The sequence below is a fragment of the Mesoplodon densirostris genome, chromosome X (genome assembly GCF_025265405.1).
Source record: "Mesoplodon densirostris isolate mMesDen1 chromosome X, mMesDen1 primary haplotype, whole genome shotgun sequence".
Lineage (NCBI taxonomy): Eukaryota > Metazoa > Chordata > Mammalia > Artiodactyla > Ziphiidae > Mesoplodon > Mesoplodon densirostris.
In genome coordinates this window covers 52,835,609-52,852,691 of record NC_082681.1, presented here as the reverse complement: position 1 = coordinate 52,852,691, position 17,083 = coordinate 52,835,609, and positions in this window count along the sequence as shown.

Below are 17,083 nucleotides of genomic sequence, written 5' to 3'. Positions count from 1 at the left end.
AGGGACTATGAACACTGTGAAAGCAATTATGAAACAATATACTTAATTCATAATTATATGGAGTCTGAAGGGCTGTTTGTGAAGATTAAATGAGATAATGTATTTAAAGGAGCCCAACACAGTGCCTAGTACATGGTGAAACTCAAAAAAAAAAGGTTTCTTTTTTTATTTCAAATTATGTGACAGAGCCTAGGCTGTTATCAATTCTGAAAGTTGATATAGGTGAAGGACACATTTCTATGACTTCTCTGGAATGGACCAGCACTTAATACACTATTTTATTTCACTCCTGGAATATGATAAATAGGCTCTATAATCTCCTGGACAGTCTTGGTTTGAGGAAAGGCAGGGAGAAACTATCATTTTTTCCCAGCTATATACATTCCCCATCTTAAAAACTGAAGGTAAGTGTCTGAGCTGTCTGCTATGCATAGACCAATGAACGAATCTGTAAAAGCCTGGCTTCAAGATGGATATTAAGAGGGTAAATAGATACCAGAATGGACTTATGTACTTCTAGTACAAATACAATCTCTTCCAAACATGAGAAGTTGCTACACAGTTAAGAGTTCTTATCCTTGTTCACTATAGGTAAGCTGGTTGTTGCTGTCTACTATAGTGAAACTTACTACTGGAGGCAAGTTTGGCTTCAATTTTTGTTTTTGTACTTTATGTATACTCTACAAGTTGTGTACAGTGCTTTGACCCGTTGCTTGGTTATGACCTCTGCTTTCTATTTTTCTTGCTCTAAGTTACCTGCCTAGTACTGAATTTTAACCTCGTTCCAACTCTTGGTATTTTATTTTCTTTGGGTTCTAATACTTTTAACATCTCTTTAGACTCTACTATGCCTCCCCAGTTCTGGCTTACATCCTTATTTCTGGGTTCCACTGGAGGCCAGAATGACATGCACTTATCTTGAAATGCAGGAAACAGTAAAATACATCACATGCAGCACAGAACCAGACACAGTGTGGGTGAGAAAGGCTGAAGCATTAGGCTTGATCTGTGAACTCAGGCTCTATATAATTAAAAGGAAAGATTGCCTCTCTTGGCATGAAGGACCAAGATTCATTGCCTCCATTTTCTCTATGAGTTCCTTCATTGCTAGATGCAACATATCTATCTTACCCAATTTTGAAAAAAAAATGAAAATAATATTATTACCTATCAGTAGTGGAAGCATTTTAAAAAGTGGTAATGTGTAATTTCACAAAGAGAGAGATGGAAGTCTCCTGTTTTGCAGCCTGTAAGATCTTTGCTAATCTTATAATGCAAGATAAGTAATGTCACTGAGCAATAAAATCTCAGTAGGGGAGTTATGTGTTCCTATATACGTGCTGTGCATCTTTTCTGCCTGTAGAGTTCTATTTGAAACATACCAGATGTGCTGAGATAAAAAGCCTGAACCTGTGTCCTTAATCAGCATTGTTGGGAGTTCTACTCCTGTGGCAGGATTATGCCTTTTTTGAGAAAGTTCTTTAACCTGAAATAAAGACAATTAATTGATGGAAATTCAACTTTTTTTTCTTCAAAGGGAGATATTTTTCCTCTTAATCAAGTGTTATTAACCTCTAGACTAAGGGGACAATGAATGACTGAATGACTAAATAAAAGATGTGGCACCTGGAGAATGGCCTTTCCAGAGTCAACACTTCACTAAAACTGTCTATTAGGAAGAACTTTCTGAGAGACATTTGGCATGGGGAAAAAAAATGTATCCTCTGCCTGCCTTGCTATACCTTGCAGGCTCCTGTGTTCTGAATATGTTGCTAATAGCTTTGGAAACTATTCATTATTTCCTGCATTATTGGGATTGTTTGTTATGTTTAAAGTGGAGGAGGGGAACAATCTGCAGTGACCATGGTCCTAGAGGCTTGGGGGCCCAGGCCTTTTCTGCTTTCATTTATATGATGTTTCTCAGTGGCATCTCTACTTTGCTCCTGTATCCTAAGAGTTGATTTTCCTTAATGTTCTGTTCATCAAAGGGAGAATGTTACTACCACCTTTATCCTGACATTCAGAGAACAAATGGAAATCATTCAATTCCATTGCTTCTAATTCCTAGTGAAAGTTTTATCTTTTATGCTATCTTTCTTTAAAAGGCAAAAGATTTATGTGATCTGAAGGGAAACCAGAGTATATATTTTCTTTCTTAGAATTCCAACCTAAACTGAGGAACCGAAACACAATTGCAGACTGGCTAAAGGAGGTATAACTTAAAAGATGATGACTTTCTTGGATGGTTTCTTCCTCTGATCTTCCTCTCTCTCTCTCTCCCTTCCTTCCTTCTTCCTTCCCTCCTTTCTTCCCTCCCTAACTCCCTTTCTTCCTCCTTTTAGCAATCACTAGTCAATGTAGGACCTATGATGTGTCAGGTACTGTGGTAGGTATTGAGTGTACAGAGAACAATAAAACTAGAACCTGAAGTTTTGCATTTTAGACACTCTGGTATAGTTATTTGAAAGGAAAATTAGGAGCAGTGGTGGTGGTGTGTGTGGGGGGCATTGGAAATGAATGATCACAACAGCAAATAAAAAGGAAATCAAAATAAATAATTGACAGTCTGTGCTTATAATAGAGGTGAATCTTGCCCCTAGGAGAAAACCCTATATTACAAAATGGTCATGAGGCAGCTAGAAAATATACACCAAGAAAATTTGACATTTAAATTATAAAATCCTAAAGTTGAATTTAACCTGTAAGGATCATATAACTCTACTAAGTGATGTATAAAACTGTCTTTTTCTCAATCAGCCAAAGTTTATCTGGAATATTTTATAGCAATCTATTTAGTTATCAGTCTTGAGGAGAAAAATGTTCCCACGTAAATGGCTCAATATGAGAATTCCTGAATATTGGAATCCATTTTGAACATAATACAGTCATTCATCTCAACAAATAATATTATACTGGAGAAGAAGGGCATTAGGTAAGCATTTTGGGGGCAATTCAAGGAACTTATATTCTATTAGGAGAGTTAAGTCATGTATTAAGTTGAATAATGTAAATTATTCTTATGTGAATCAAAATGTTTCAATATGAACAATTTCATAAGTTCAACTTAATACCAGAAGACAAGTGCACAAAGAAGAAACCACAACTAACACTAAAAAAGATGCAAAATTGTATCCTGATTGATCAGAAACAGGGAGAAAATATTGCTAGCTGGATGTGCAGAGAGATAGCGTCAGTGAAATAAGGTTACAGAAGGCTGGGTTGGCAGGGTAGTGTTCTGTCTAGCTTTTATAGAATATTGGCAAAATTTTTACACACAGAGAGACAGGAGTAGATAGAACAGCAAGAGTAAAAGTACAAAATCAGTAAAGTACATTTACTTTAGAGTAAACAATGCATAGTTCAGCTAGAATGAGAGGCATAGCTATGAAAGTAAAGCATAGGATATAAAATTAGAATGGAAAGTGTAGATAAAACCATAAATGATCTGGCACACCAAACGATGAGTTTTAAATTTGATTCACCTCATTCAGTCATTTGAGGAGACTTTCAATAATTTCATTGTGGCAAGGTTGTGTTAAATCAGAGCTGGACTTCAGAAGCTTAATTGTCAGTGATGCACACGGTGTGTTAATTGTGAATGGGATGGAAAACAAGCGGAGATTTCAACCATCAGAGTAAAGACGATGAAAGCCCTTGAAATTGTTGAAGTTTCAGTCTTCTGAAGAGGAACCAAATATATTAGAGCTGCATATCCATAGACACTTTTGACAAATGGATAAGTATAGTTTGCTTCCAATATCTCCAGTATCTTCTTTTTTGTCCTATTTTCTGTCACTGCAAGGCACTTAATTTTCTTCTATTCTTTGTCTGTTTTTTCAATTAAAGACAGTTCTCGTGTAAAAATGGTTCCAATGTTTCATTCACAATGAGATATAAATAAGCATTACAACTTAGTATACCATGTCTTTTGCTCCTCCCCATCCTCTACTCATAGCTCAAAATAGCCAGCCAGTTGATTTGCTTGTAAGACTAGCAGTAGAAACTTCACCAGAAGTAGAGGAACTAGGGGACTGGAATATACAGTTTTTATTTAACCATTAGAGTCATTACAGCATTAACTACAAAGTCATTGGAACCATGAAGGAAACTACCAGGGCAAAAGAATGATACACAGGATTACAGAATTTTCTTAGAAGAGACCCTAGATTTCAGTTTGCTCAACTATCCAAACAATGATTTGATTTTTTCTAAAGCATCCCTATCAAGCAGTCAGCCAGCCTCTGCTTGAGTATATTTTGAGATGGAGAACAACTTTATCCCCTAAGGCAGCAAATTCCATTCCCAATTCTAACTATTATTATTAATCTTTCTTAAGCTAAGCTTAAATCTGCTTGCCTAGTCCCTCAAATCATCGGTCAAAGACCTATATTATTTGAAATATTTGAAAAGGGGTATCATGTGGCCACTGAGTCTTCTCTTCGCAGGATAAAGCACCAATTTCTTTAACCTTAGGTTTAAATTTTTTTTTCAATTGCTTTATCCTGTTATTTCTGCTTTGGACATCTTCATCCTAGCCTATCCAAAACCCTGGAGGCTGATATAGAAATCAAAGAGCAAAAAAGATAGATTCATCCCAAATAATTTATAAACATGTATTTTGGGAGTATAATAAAGAGGACTGGTGTCATATCAGGGGAATTGCCGCCAAGACCAAAGTTAAAGAGTTTTCTTCTAGGAGTTTTATGGTTTCAGGTCTTATGTTTAAGCCTTAATCTATTTCAAGTTAATTTTTGTGAGTGGTGTAAGGTAAGGGTACAGTTTCATTCTTGTGCATGTGGTTGTCAGATTTTCCTGACACCATTTGTTGAAGAGATTATCTTTTCCCATTGAGGGTCTTTGGCTCCCTTATCAAATATTCGTTGACCATATACATGGAAGGTTATTTCTGAGTTCTAAATCTGTTATATTGACCTAAGTGTTTATACTCAGGCCAGTACCATACTGTTTCAATTACTATACCTTTGTATTATAAAGTGAAATTAGGAGTGTGAAGCATCCGACTTTTTTCTTATTTCTCAGGACTGCTTTGGTTATTCTGGGTCTTTTGTGGCTGCACACAAATTTTAGGATCATTTTTACTATTTCTGTGAAAAATGCGGTTGGAATTTTGATGAGAATTGAATTGAATCTATAGGCGGCTTTGGGTAATATGGACAATTTAACAACATTAATTATTCCAATTATGAATATGTGATATCTTTATATTTCTTTGTGTCTTCTTCAATTTATTTCATCAGAGTCTTGTAGTTGTCAGTGTATAAGTTCTTTTAGCTCCTTGGTTAAATTTATTCCTAAGTATTTTACTGTTTTTGATACTACTGTGAATGGCATTGTTTTCTTAATTTCTTTTTCAAATGTTTCGTTGTTAGTGTATAGAAACGCAACTGTTTTCTCTATGTTGATTTTTTGTCCAGCAAATTCGCTCTATTTGTTTAGTTCTAACAGGTTTTTTGGCGTAGTCTTTGGGTTTCTTCATATGTAAGGTCATGTCATCTGTAAACAAACACAGTTTTACGCCTTTTCCTATTTGGATGACTTTATTTTTTTATTTTTTATATCTTCAGTAGAGTATAATTGTTTTACAATGTGGTGTTAGGTTTTGCTGTATAACAAAGTGAATCAGCTATATGTAAACATATATCCCCATAAACCCTCCCTCTTGAGCCTCCCTCCCACCCTCCCTATCCCACCCCTCTAGGTGGTCACAAAGCACCGAGCTGATCTCCCTGTGCTATGCAGCTTCTTCCCACTAGCTATTTTATATTTGATAGTGTATATATGTTAATGCTACTCTCTCCCTTTGTCCCAGATTCTCCTAACACCCACCTCGTGTCCTTAAGTCCATTTTCTATGCTTGCATCTTTATTCCTGACCTGCCTCTCGGTTCACAAGAACCTTTTTTTTTTTTTTTTTTTTTTTTTTTTTTAGATTCCATATATATGTGTTACCATAAGATATTTTTTTTCTCTTTATCTCTTTATGACTTACTTCACTCTGTATGACAAAGTTTAGGTCCATGCACCTCATTACAAATAACTCAATTTTGTTTCCTTTTATGGCTGAGTAATATTACATTGTATATATGTGCCACATTTTTTAATAGATCTTTATTGGAGTATAATTGCTTCACAATACCGTGTTAGTTTCTGTTGCACAACAAAGCTAATCAGCCATATGCATACACATGTCCCCATATCCCCTCCCTCTTGAGCCTCCCTCCCATCCTCCCTATCCCACACCTCTAGGTCATCGTAAAGCACTGAGCCTATCTCCCTGTGCAGTACTGCTACTTTCCACCAGTCAACTGTTATACATTCCATAGTGTATATATGTCAATGCTACTCTCACTTTTCCCCAGCTTTGCCCTCCTACCCCATGTCCTCAAGTCCATTTTCTATGTCTACCTCTTTACTCCTGCCATGCAACTGGGTTCATCAGTGACAATTTTTTTTCTTTTTTTTAGATTCCATATATATGTGTTAGCACATGGTATTTGTTTTTCTCTTTCTGACTTACTTCACTCTGTATGACAGACTCTAGTTCCATCCACCTCACTACAAATAACTCAATTCCATTTCTTTTTATGGCTGAGTAATATTCAATTGTTTATATCTGTGCCACATCTTCTTTAACCATTCATCTGTCAATGGACACTTAGGTTGCTTCCATGTCCTGGCTATTGTAAATAACAGGACAAAGAACATTGCAGTACATGACTTTTTGAATTACAGTTTCCTCAGGTTATATGCCCAGCATTGGGATTGCAGGATCATATGGTAGTGCTATTTCTAGATTTTTAAGGAACCTCCATACTGTTCTCCATAGTGGCTATATCACTTTACATTCTCAACAACAGTGCAAGAGGGTTCCCTTTTCTCCACACCCTCTCCAGAATTTATTGCTTGTAGATTTTTTGAAGATGACTATTCTGACCGGTGTGAGATGATACATCATTGTGGTTTTCATTTGCATTTTTCTAATGATTAGTGATGTTGAGCAGCCTTTCATGTATTTGTTGGCAATCTGTACAACTTCTTTGGATAAATGTCTGTTTAGGTTTTCTGCTCATTTTTGGATTGGGCTGTTTGTCTTTTGATATTGAGCTGCATGAACTGCTTGTAAATTTAGGAGATTAATCCTTTGTCAGTTATTCATTTGCAAATATTTCCTCCCATTCTGAGTGTTGTCTTTTCAACTTGTTTACGGTTTCCTTTGTTGTGCAAAAGTTTTTAAGTTTTATTAGGTCCCATTTGTTTATTTTTGTTATTATTTCCATTTCCCTAGGAGATGGGTCAATAAGGATCTTGCTGTGATTTATGTCATAGAGTGTTCTGCTTATGTTTTCCTCTAAGAGTTTGATATTGTCTGGCCTTATATTTAGGGCTGTAATCCATTTTGAGTTTATTTTCATGTACAGTGTTAGGAAGTGTTCTAATTTCATTTTTTAACATGTAGCTGTACAGTTTTCCCAGCACCACTTATTGAAGAGGCTGTCTTTTCTCCACTGTATATTCTTGCCTCCTTTATCAAAGATAAGGTGACCATATGTGTGTGGGTTTATCTCTGGGCTTTCTATCCTGTTCCATTGATCTATATTTCTGTTTTTGTGCCAGTACCATACTGTCTTGATTACTGTGGCTTTGTAGTATAGTATGAAGTCAGGGAGTCTGATTCCTCCAGCCACATTTTTCTTTCTCAAGATTGGTTTGGTTATTCGGAGCCTTTTGTGTTTCCATACAAATTGTGAAAATTTTATTTATATTTCTGTGAAAAATGCCAGTGGTCGTTTGATAGGGATTGCATTGAATCTGTACATTGCTTTGGATAGTATAGTCATTTTCACAGGGTTGATTCTTCCATTCCAAGAACATGGTATATCTCTCCATCTGTTGGTATCATCTTTAATTTCTTTCATCAGTGTCTTATAGTCTTCTGCATACAGGTCTTTTTTTCTCCCTAGGTAGGTTTATTCCTAGGTATTTTATTCTTTTGTTGCAATGGTAAATGGGAGTGTTTTCTTAATTTCACTTTCAGATTTTTCATCATTAGTGTATAGGAATGCAAGAGATTTCTGTGCACTAATTTTGTATCCTGCTACTTTACCATATTCACTGATTACCTCTAGCACTTTTCTGGTAGCATCTTTACGATTCTCTCTGTATAGAATCATGTCATCTGCAAACAGTGACAGCTTTACTTCTTCTTTTCTGATTTGGATTCTTTTTATTTCTTTTTCTTCTATGATTGCTGTGGCTAAAACTTCCAAAACTATGTTGAATAATAGCATTGAGAGTGGTCACCCTTGTCTTGTACCTGATCTTAGAGGAAATGGTTTCAGTTTCTCACCATTGAGAATAATGTTGGCTGTGGGTTTGTCATATATGCCCTTTATTATGTTGAAGTAGATTCCCTCTCTCCCCACTTTCTGGAGAGTTTTATCATAAATCAATGTGGAATATTGTTGAAAGCTTTTTCTGCATCAGTTCAGATTATCATATGGATTTTCTCCTTCACTAGTTAATATGGTGTATCACATTGATTGATTTGCTTATATTGAAGAAACCCTTTATTTGTGGAATAAACCCTACTCTATCATGGTGTATGATTCTTTTAATGTGCTGTTGGATTCTGTTTGCAAGTATTTTTTTGAGGATTTTTGCCTCTATGGTCATCAGTGATATTGGCCTGTAATTTTCTTTTTTGGTGACATCTTTGTCTGGTTTTCGTATCAGGGTGATATTTTCCTAGTAGAATGAGTGAGGGAGTGTTCTTCCATCTGTTATATTTTGGAAGACTTTGAGAAGGATGGGTGTTAGCTCTTCTCTAAATGTTTGATAGAATTCACCTGTGAATCCATCTTGTCATGGACATTTTTTCGATGGAAGATTTTTATTCACAGTTCCAATTTCAGTGCTTGTGATTAGTCTGTTCATATTTTCTGTTTCTTCCTGGATCAGTGTTGTAACGTTGTAGTTTTCTAAGTATTTGTCCATTCCTTCCAGGTTTTCTGTTTTATTGGCATATAGTTTTACTGGCATTTTATTGGCTTGTAGTATTCTCTCGTGATTCTTTGTATTTCTGCAGTGTCACTTCTTACTTCTCCTTCCTTTTTCATTTCTCATTCTGTTGATAGAGTCTTCTCCCTTATTTTCCTGATGAGTCTGGCTAATGTTTTATCAATTTTGTTTATCTTCTCAAAGAACCAGGTTTTAGTTTTATTGATATTTGCTATTTATTGTTTCCTTCATTTCTATTTCATTTTTTTGACCTGATCCTTATGCTTCCTTTCCTTCTGCCAACTTTGGAGGTTTATTTTGTTCTTCTTTCCCTGATTGCTTTAGGTGTAAGGACCAGTTGTTTATTTGAGATTTTTCTTGTTTCTTGAGGTAGGATTGTACTGCTATAAATTGCCCTCTTAGAACTGCTTTTTCTGCATACCATAGGTTTTATGGTGGTCATGTTTTCATTGCCATTTTTTCTAAGGTTTTTTGATTTCCTTTTTGATTTCTTCAGTGACCTCTTCGTTGGTTAGTAGAGTACTGTTTAGCCTCCATGTGTTTGTATTTTTTTTACTGTTTTTTTCCTGTAATTGACATCTTGTCTCATAGCATTGTTGTCAGAAAAGATTCTTGATACAATTTCAATTTTCCTAAATTTACAAGGCTTGATTTGTAACCCAAGATAAAATGTATCCTGGAGAATGTTCCATGTGCACTTGAGAAGAAAGTGCATTCTGTTGTTTTTGGATGGAATGTCCTATAAATATCCATTATGTCCATCTGGTCTAATGTGTCATTTAAAGCTTGTGTTTCCCTATTTATTTTCATTTCATTCATGATCTATCCATTGGTGAAAGTGGGGTGTTAAAGTCCAGTACTATTATTGTGTTTCTGTCAATTTCCCAATTTATGGCTGTTAGCATTTGCCTTATGTATTGAGGTGCTCCTATGTTCGGTGCATAGATATTTACAATTGTTATATCTTCTTCTTGGATTAATCACTTGATCATTATGTAGTGTCCTCCTTTGTGTCTTCAAATAGTCTTTATTTTAAGTCTGTTTTATCTGATATGAGTATTGATATGTCAGCTTTCTTTTCACTTCCATTTGCATGGAATATCTTTTTCCATCCCCTCACTTTCAGTCTGTATGTGTCCCTAGGTTTGAAATGTGTTTCTTGTAGACAGCATATATATGGGTCTTGTATTTGTGTCCAATCTGCCAATTCTGTGTCTTTTGTTTAGAGCTTTTAATTCATTTGCATTTAAGTTAATTATTGATATATTTGTTCATATTACCATTTTCTTCTTTTTCATTTTTGAGTGTTTTATTTATATCAAACTGGATAAAATGTGTGTATTTCTCAGACAGAAAAGGCATGTATAGGTAGAAATGTACCTTTCAACTGTTCATGGGTACAAAAGTACACTGGGGAGACTGTAAAAGTGCACAGTGTGATTCAGGAGGTCCTGTGGACCTGAGTTCTATTTTATTAACAAGCTCATATATTTTATACTCCATATATATATTGGAGTATAATTGCTTTACAATGGTGTGTTAGTTTCTGCTTTATAACAAAGTGAATCAGTTATATATATACATATATTCCCATAACTCTTCCCTCTTACATCTCCCTCCCTCCCTCCCGCCCTCCCTATCCCACCCCTCTAGGCGGTCACACACCACTGAGCTGATCTCCATGTGCTATGCAGCTGCTTCCCACTAGCTATTTTACATTTGGTAGTGTATATATGTCTATGCCACTCTCCCATTTTGTCACAGCTTACCTTTACCTCTCCCCATATCCTCAATTTCATGCCCATGGGATTTTCATGAACTTTTTTTTTACACACCATATATATGTGTTAGCATACAGCATTTGTTTTTCTCTTTCTGACTTACTTCACTCTGTATGACAGACTCTATGTCCATCCACCTCACTACAAATAACTCAGTTTCGTTTCTGTTTATGGCTGAGTAATATTCCATTGTATATATGTGCCACATCTTTATCCACTCATCTGGGGGTGGAAACTTAGGTTGCTTCCATGTCCTGGCTATTGTAAATAGAGCCATTGTGGCCATTTTGATACATGACGCTTTTTGAATTAGGTTTTCTCAGGGTATATGCCCAGTAGTGGGTTTGCTGGGTCGTATGGCAGTTCCATTTTTAGTTTTATAAAGAACCTTCATACTGGCTGTATCAATTTACATTCCCACCAACAGTGCAAGAGTGTTCCCTTTTCTCCACATGCTCTCCAGCATTTATTGTTTCTAGATTTTTTGATGATGGCCATTCTGATTGGTGTGAGATGATATCTCATTGTAGTTTTGATTTGCATTTCCCTAATATTAATGATGTTGAGAATTCTTTCATGTGTTTTTTGGCAATCTGTATATCTTCTTTGGAGAAGTGTCTATTTAGGTCATCTGCCCATTTTTGGATTGGATTGTTTGTTTTTTACTTATTGAGCTGCATCATTTGCTTGTAAATTTTGGAGATTAAACCTTTGTCAGTTGCTTCATTTTGAAATATTTTCTCCCATTCTGAGCGTTGTCTTTTAGTCTTGTTTATGGTTTCCTTTGCTGTGCAAAAGCTTCAAAGTTTCATTAGGTCCCATTTGTTTATTTTTCTTTTTATTTCCGTTTCTCTAGGAAGAGGGTCAAAAAAGATCTTGCTGTTATTTATGTTGTAGAATGTTCTGCCTCTATTTTTCTGTAAGAGTTCGATAGATTCTGGCCTTACATTTAGGTCTTCAATCCATTTTGACTTTATTTTGGTGTATGGTGTTAGGAGGTGTTCTAATTTCATACTTATACATGTAGCTGTCCAGTATTCACAGCACCACTTATTGAAGAGGGTGTCTTTTCTCCTTTGTATATTCTTGCCAACTTTACCAAATTTAAGGTGGCCATATGTGCATGGGTTTATCTCTGGGTTTTCTATCCTATTCCATTGATCTATATTTCTGTTTTTGTGCCAGTACCATACTGTCTTGATTATTGTAGCTTTATAGTATAGACTGAAGTCAGGGAGCCTGATTCTTCCAGCTGAATTTTCTTTCTCAAGATTGCTTTGGATATTCGGAGTCTTTTGTGTTTCCATACAAATTGTGAAATGTTTTGTTCTATCTCTGTGAAAAATGCCAGTTGTAGTTTCATAGGGATTGCATTGAATCTGTAGATTATTTTGGGTAGTAGAATCATTCTCACAATGTTGATTCCTCCAATCCAAGAACATGGTGTATCTCTCCATCTGTTTGTATCATGTTTACTTTCTTTCTTCTGTGTCTAATAATTTTATGCTTACAGGTATTTTTTAATCTCCTTAGGTAGGTTTATTCCTAGATATTTTATTCTGTTTGTTGCAATGGTAAATGGCAGTGTTTTCTTAATTTAACTTTCAGATTTTTCATCATTAGTGTATAGGAATGTAAGATATTTCTGTGCATTAATTTTGTATCCTGTTACTTTACCAAATTCATTGATTAGCTCTAGTAGTTTTCTGGTAGCATCTTTAGGATTCTCTATGTATAGTATCACATCATCTGCAAACAGTGACAGCTTTACTTCTTTTCCGATTTGGATTCCTTTTATTTCTTTTTCTTCTCTGATTGCTGTGGCTAGAACTTCCAAAACTATGTTGAATAAGAGTGGTGAGAGTGGGCAACCTGGTATTGTTCCTGATCTTAGTGGAAATGGTTTCAGTTTTTCAGCATTGAAGACTATGTTGGCTGTGGGTTTATCATATATGGCCTTTATTATGTTGAGGAAAGTTCCCTCTATGCCTACTTTCTGCAGGTATTTTATCATAAATGGGTGTTGAATATTGTCAAAAGCTTTCTCTGCATCTATTGAGATGATCATATGTTTTTCTCCTTCATTTGTTAATATGGTTTATCTTGTTGATTGACTTGGGTATAATGAAGAATCCTTGCTTTCCTGGAATAAAGGTCACTTGATCATGGTGTGTGATCCTTTAAATGTGCTGTTGGATTCTGTTTGCTAGTTTTTTGTTGAGGTTTTTTGCATCTATGTTCGTCAGTTATATTGGCCTATACTTTTCTTTCTTTGTGACATCCTTGTCTGGTTTTGGTATGAGGGTGATGGTGGCCTCGTAGAATGAATTTGGGTGTATTCCTCCCTCTGCTCTACTTTGGAAGAGTTTGAGAAGGATAGGTGTTAGCTCTTCTCTAAATGTTTGACAGAATTTGCCAGCGAAGCCATCTGGTCCTAGGTTTTTGTTTGTTGGAAGATTTTTAATCACAGTTTCAATTTCAGTGCTTGTGATTGGTCTATTTATATATTTTTCTTTTTTCCTGGTTCATTCTTTGCAACTTCTGAATTTCTAACAATTTGTCCATTTCTTCCAGGTTGTACATTTATTGGTATAGAGTTGTAGTAATCTCTCATGATACTTTGCATTTCTGCAGTGTCAGTTGTTACTTCTCCTTTTTCATTTCTAATTCAATTGATTTGAGTCTACTCCCTTTTTTCTTGATGAGTCTGGCTAATGGTTTATCAATTTTGTTTATCTTCTCTAAGAATCAGCTTTTAGTTTTATTGATCTTTGCTATCATTTCCTTCATTTCTTTTTCATTTATTTCTGATCTGATCTTTATGATTTCTTTCCTTCTGCTAACTTTGGGTTTTTTTTCTTCTTCTTTCTCTAATTGCTTTAGGTGTATGGTTAGGTTGTTTATTTGAGATGTTTCCTGTTTCTTAATGTGGGATTGTATTGCTATAAACTTCCCTCTTAGAACTGCTTTTGCTGCATCCCATAGGTTCTGGGTTGTCGTGTCTTCATTGTCCTTTGTTTCTAGGTATTTTTTATTTCCTCTTTGATTTCTTCAGTGATCACTTCGTTATTAAGCAGTGTATTGTTTAGCCTCCATGTGTTTGTATTTTTTACAGATCTTTTCCTGTAATTGGTACCTAGTCTCATAACATTGTGGTCAGGAAAGATACTTGATATAATTTCAATTTTCTTAAATATACCGAGGCTTGATTTGTGACCCAAGGTATGATCTATCCTGGAGAATGTTTGATGTGCACTTGTGAAAAATGTGTATTCTTTTTCTTTTGCATGGAATGTCCTATAAATATCAATTATGTCCATCTTGTTTAATGTATCATTTAAAGCTTGTGTTTCCTTGTTTATTTTCATTTTGAATGATCTGTCCATTGATGAAAGTGGGATGTTAAAGTCCCCTACAATGATTGTGTTACTGTCACTTTCCCCTTGTATGGCTGTTAGTGTTTGCCTTTTGTATTGAGGTGCTCCTGTGTTGGGAACATAAATATTTATAATTGTTATATCTTCCTCTTGGATCCATCACTTGATCATTATATAGTGTCCTTCTTTTACTCTTGTAACAGTCTTTATTTTAAAATCTATATTTCCTGATATGAGAACTGGTACTCCAGATTTCTTTTGATTTCCATTTGCATGGGATATCTTTTTCCATCCCCTCACTTTCAGTCTGTATGTGTCCCTAAGTCTCTAGTGGTTCTGTTGTAGACAGCATATATATTGGTCTTGTTTTTGTATCCATTCAGCCAGTCTGTGTCTTTTGGTGGGTGCATTTAATCCATTTACATTTAAGGTAATTTTCTATATGTATGTTCCTATTCCCATTTTCTTAATTGTTTTGGGTTTGTTATTGTAGGTCCTTACCTTCTTTTGTTTTTCTTGCCTAGAGAAGTTCCTTAGCATTTCTTGTAATGCTGCTTTGGTGGTGCTGAAGTCTCTCAGCTTTTGCTTGTCTGTTAAGTTTTTAACTTCTCCATCAAATCTGAATGGGGTCCTTGCTGGGTAGAGTAATGTTGGTTGTATGTTTTTGCCTTTCATCACTTTAAATATGTCCTTCCATTCCCTTCTGGCTTGCAGAGATTCTGTTGAAACATCAGCTCTTAACCTTATGGGGATTCCCTTGTGTGTTATTTGTTTTTTTTTTCTCTTGCTGCTTTTAATATATTTTGTTTGTATTTAATTTTTGATAGTTTATTAATATGTGTCTTGGCATGTTTCTCCTTGGATATATCGTGTATGGGACTCTCTGTGCTTCCTGGACTTGATTAACTATTTCCTTTCCCATATTAGTGAAGTTTTCAACTATAATCTCTTTAAATATTTTCTCAGTCCCTTTATTTTTCTCTTCTTTTTCTGGGACCCCTATAATTCAAATGTTGGTGCATTTAATGTTGTCCCAGAGGTCTCTGAGGCTGTCCTCAGTTCTTTTAAGTATTTTTTTCTTTATTGTGCTCTGTGGTAATTATATCCACTATTTTATCTTCCACATCACTTATCCGTTCTTCTGTGTCAGTTATTCTGCTATTGATCCTTTCTAGAGTATTTTTAGTTTCATTTATTGTGTTGTTCATCATTGCCTGCTTTCTCTTTAGTTCTTTTAGGTCCTTGTTAAATGTTTCTTGCATCTTCTCTGTTCTATTTCCAAGATTTTGGATCATCTTTACTATCATTATTCTGAATTCTTTTTGGTAGACTGCCTATTTCCTCTTCATTTGCTATGTCTGGTGGGTTTTTACCTTTCTCCTTCATCTGCCTTGTTATTTTCTGTCTTCACATTTTACTTATCCTACTGTGTTTGGGGTCTCCTTTTTGCAGGCTGCAGGTTCGGAGTTCCTGTTGTTTTTGGTGTCTGTCCCCAGTGGGTAAGGTTGTTTCTGTGGGTTGTGTAGGCTTCCTGGTGAAGTGGACTAGTGCCTGTGTTCTGGTGGATCAGGCTTTATCTTGTCTTTCTGGTGGGCAGGTCCGTGTCTGGTGGTGTGTTTTGGGGTGTCTCTGGCCTTATTATTATTTTAGGCAGCCTCTCTGCTAATGGAGGGAGCTGTGTTCCTCTCTTGCTATTTGTTTGGCATAGGGTGTCCAGCACTCTAGCCTGATGGTTGTTGAGTGAAGTTGGGTCTTTTTGTTAAGATGGAGCTCTCTGGGAGATTTTCGCCATTTGATATTACATGGAGCTGGGAGGCCTCTTGTGGACCAGTGTCCTGAAGTTTGCTCTCCCACCTCAGAGGCACAGCACTGACTCCTGGCTGGATCACCAAGAGCCTTTTATCCATATGGCTCAGAATTAAAGGAAGAAAAAATAGAAAGAAAGAAAGAAAAAGAGGATAAAATAAAATACAAGAAAGCAAGATAAAATAAAGGAATGTTATTAGCAAAAAAATAAAATATAATTATTAAGAAAAAAATTTAAAACTAAAAAAGAAAAAAATGAATGGACAAAACTCTAGGACAAGTGGTGAAACCAAAGCTATACAAAATCTCACACTGAAACATACACATACATACTCACAAAACGAGGAAAAGGGGAAAAATAATATATCTTGCTCCCAAAGCCCACCTCCTCAATTTTGGATGATTCATTGTCTATTCAGATGTTCTACAGAGGCAGGGTACATCACGATGATTGTGGAGCTTTAATCCACTGCTTCTGAGGCTGCTAGGAGAAATTTCCCTTTCTCTTCTTTTTTCACACAGCTCCAGTGTTTCAACTTTGCATTTGGGCCCACCTCTATGTGTAGGTCCCCTGAAGGCATCTGTTCTTTGCTCAGATAGGACAGGGTTAAAGGAGCAGCTGATTTGGCAGTTCTGGCTCACTTAGGCCAGTGGGAGGGAGGGGTATGGCATGTGGGGTGAGCCTGCGGCAGCAGAGGCCAGTGTGAAGTTGCACTAGCCTGATTTGCACTATGCGTTCTCCAGGGAAGTTGGCCCTGGATCACCGGACCCTGGCAGTGGCAGGCTGCACAGGCTCCTGGGAGGGGATGTGGGAATAGTGACCTGTGCTCGCACACTACCTTCTTGGTGGCTGAAGCAGCAGCCTTAGCCTCCCAGGTCCGTCTCTGTGGTTCGCTCTCATAGCCACAGCTCATGCCTGTCTCTGGAGCTCCTTTAAGTGGCACTCTTAATCCCCTCACATCACGCAGCAGGAAACCAAGAGGGAAGAAAACGTCTCTAGCCTCTTCGGCAGGTCCAGACCTTTTCCTGGACTCCCACCTGGCTAGCCCCCTTCAGGCTGTGTTCACACCGCCAGTCCTTT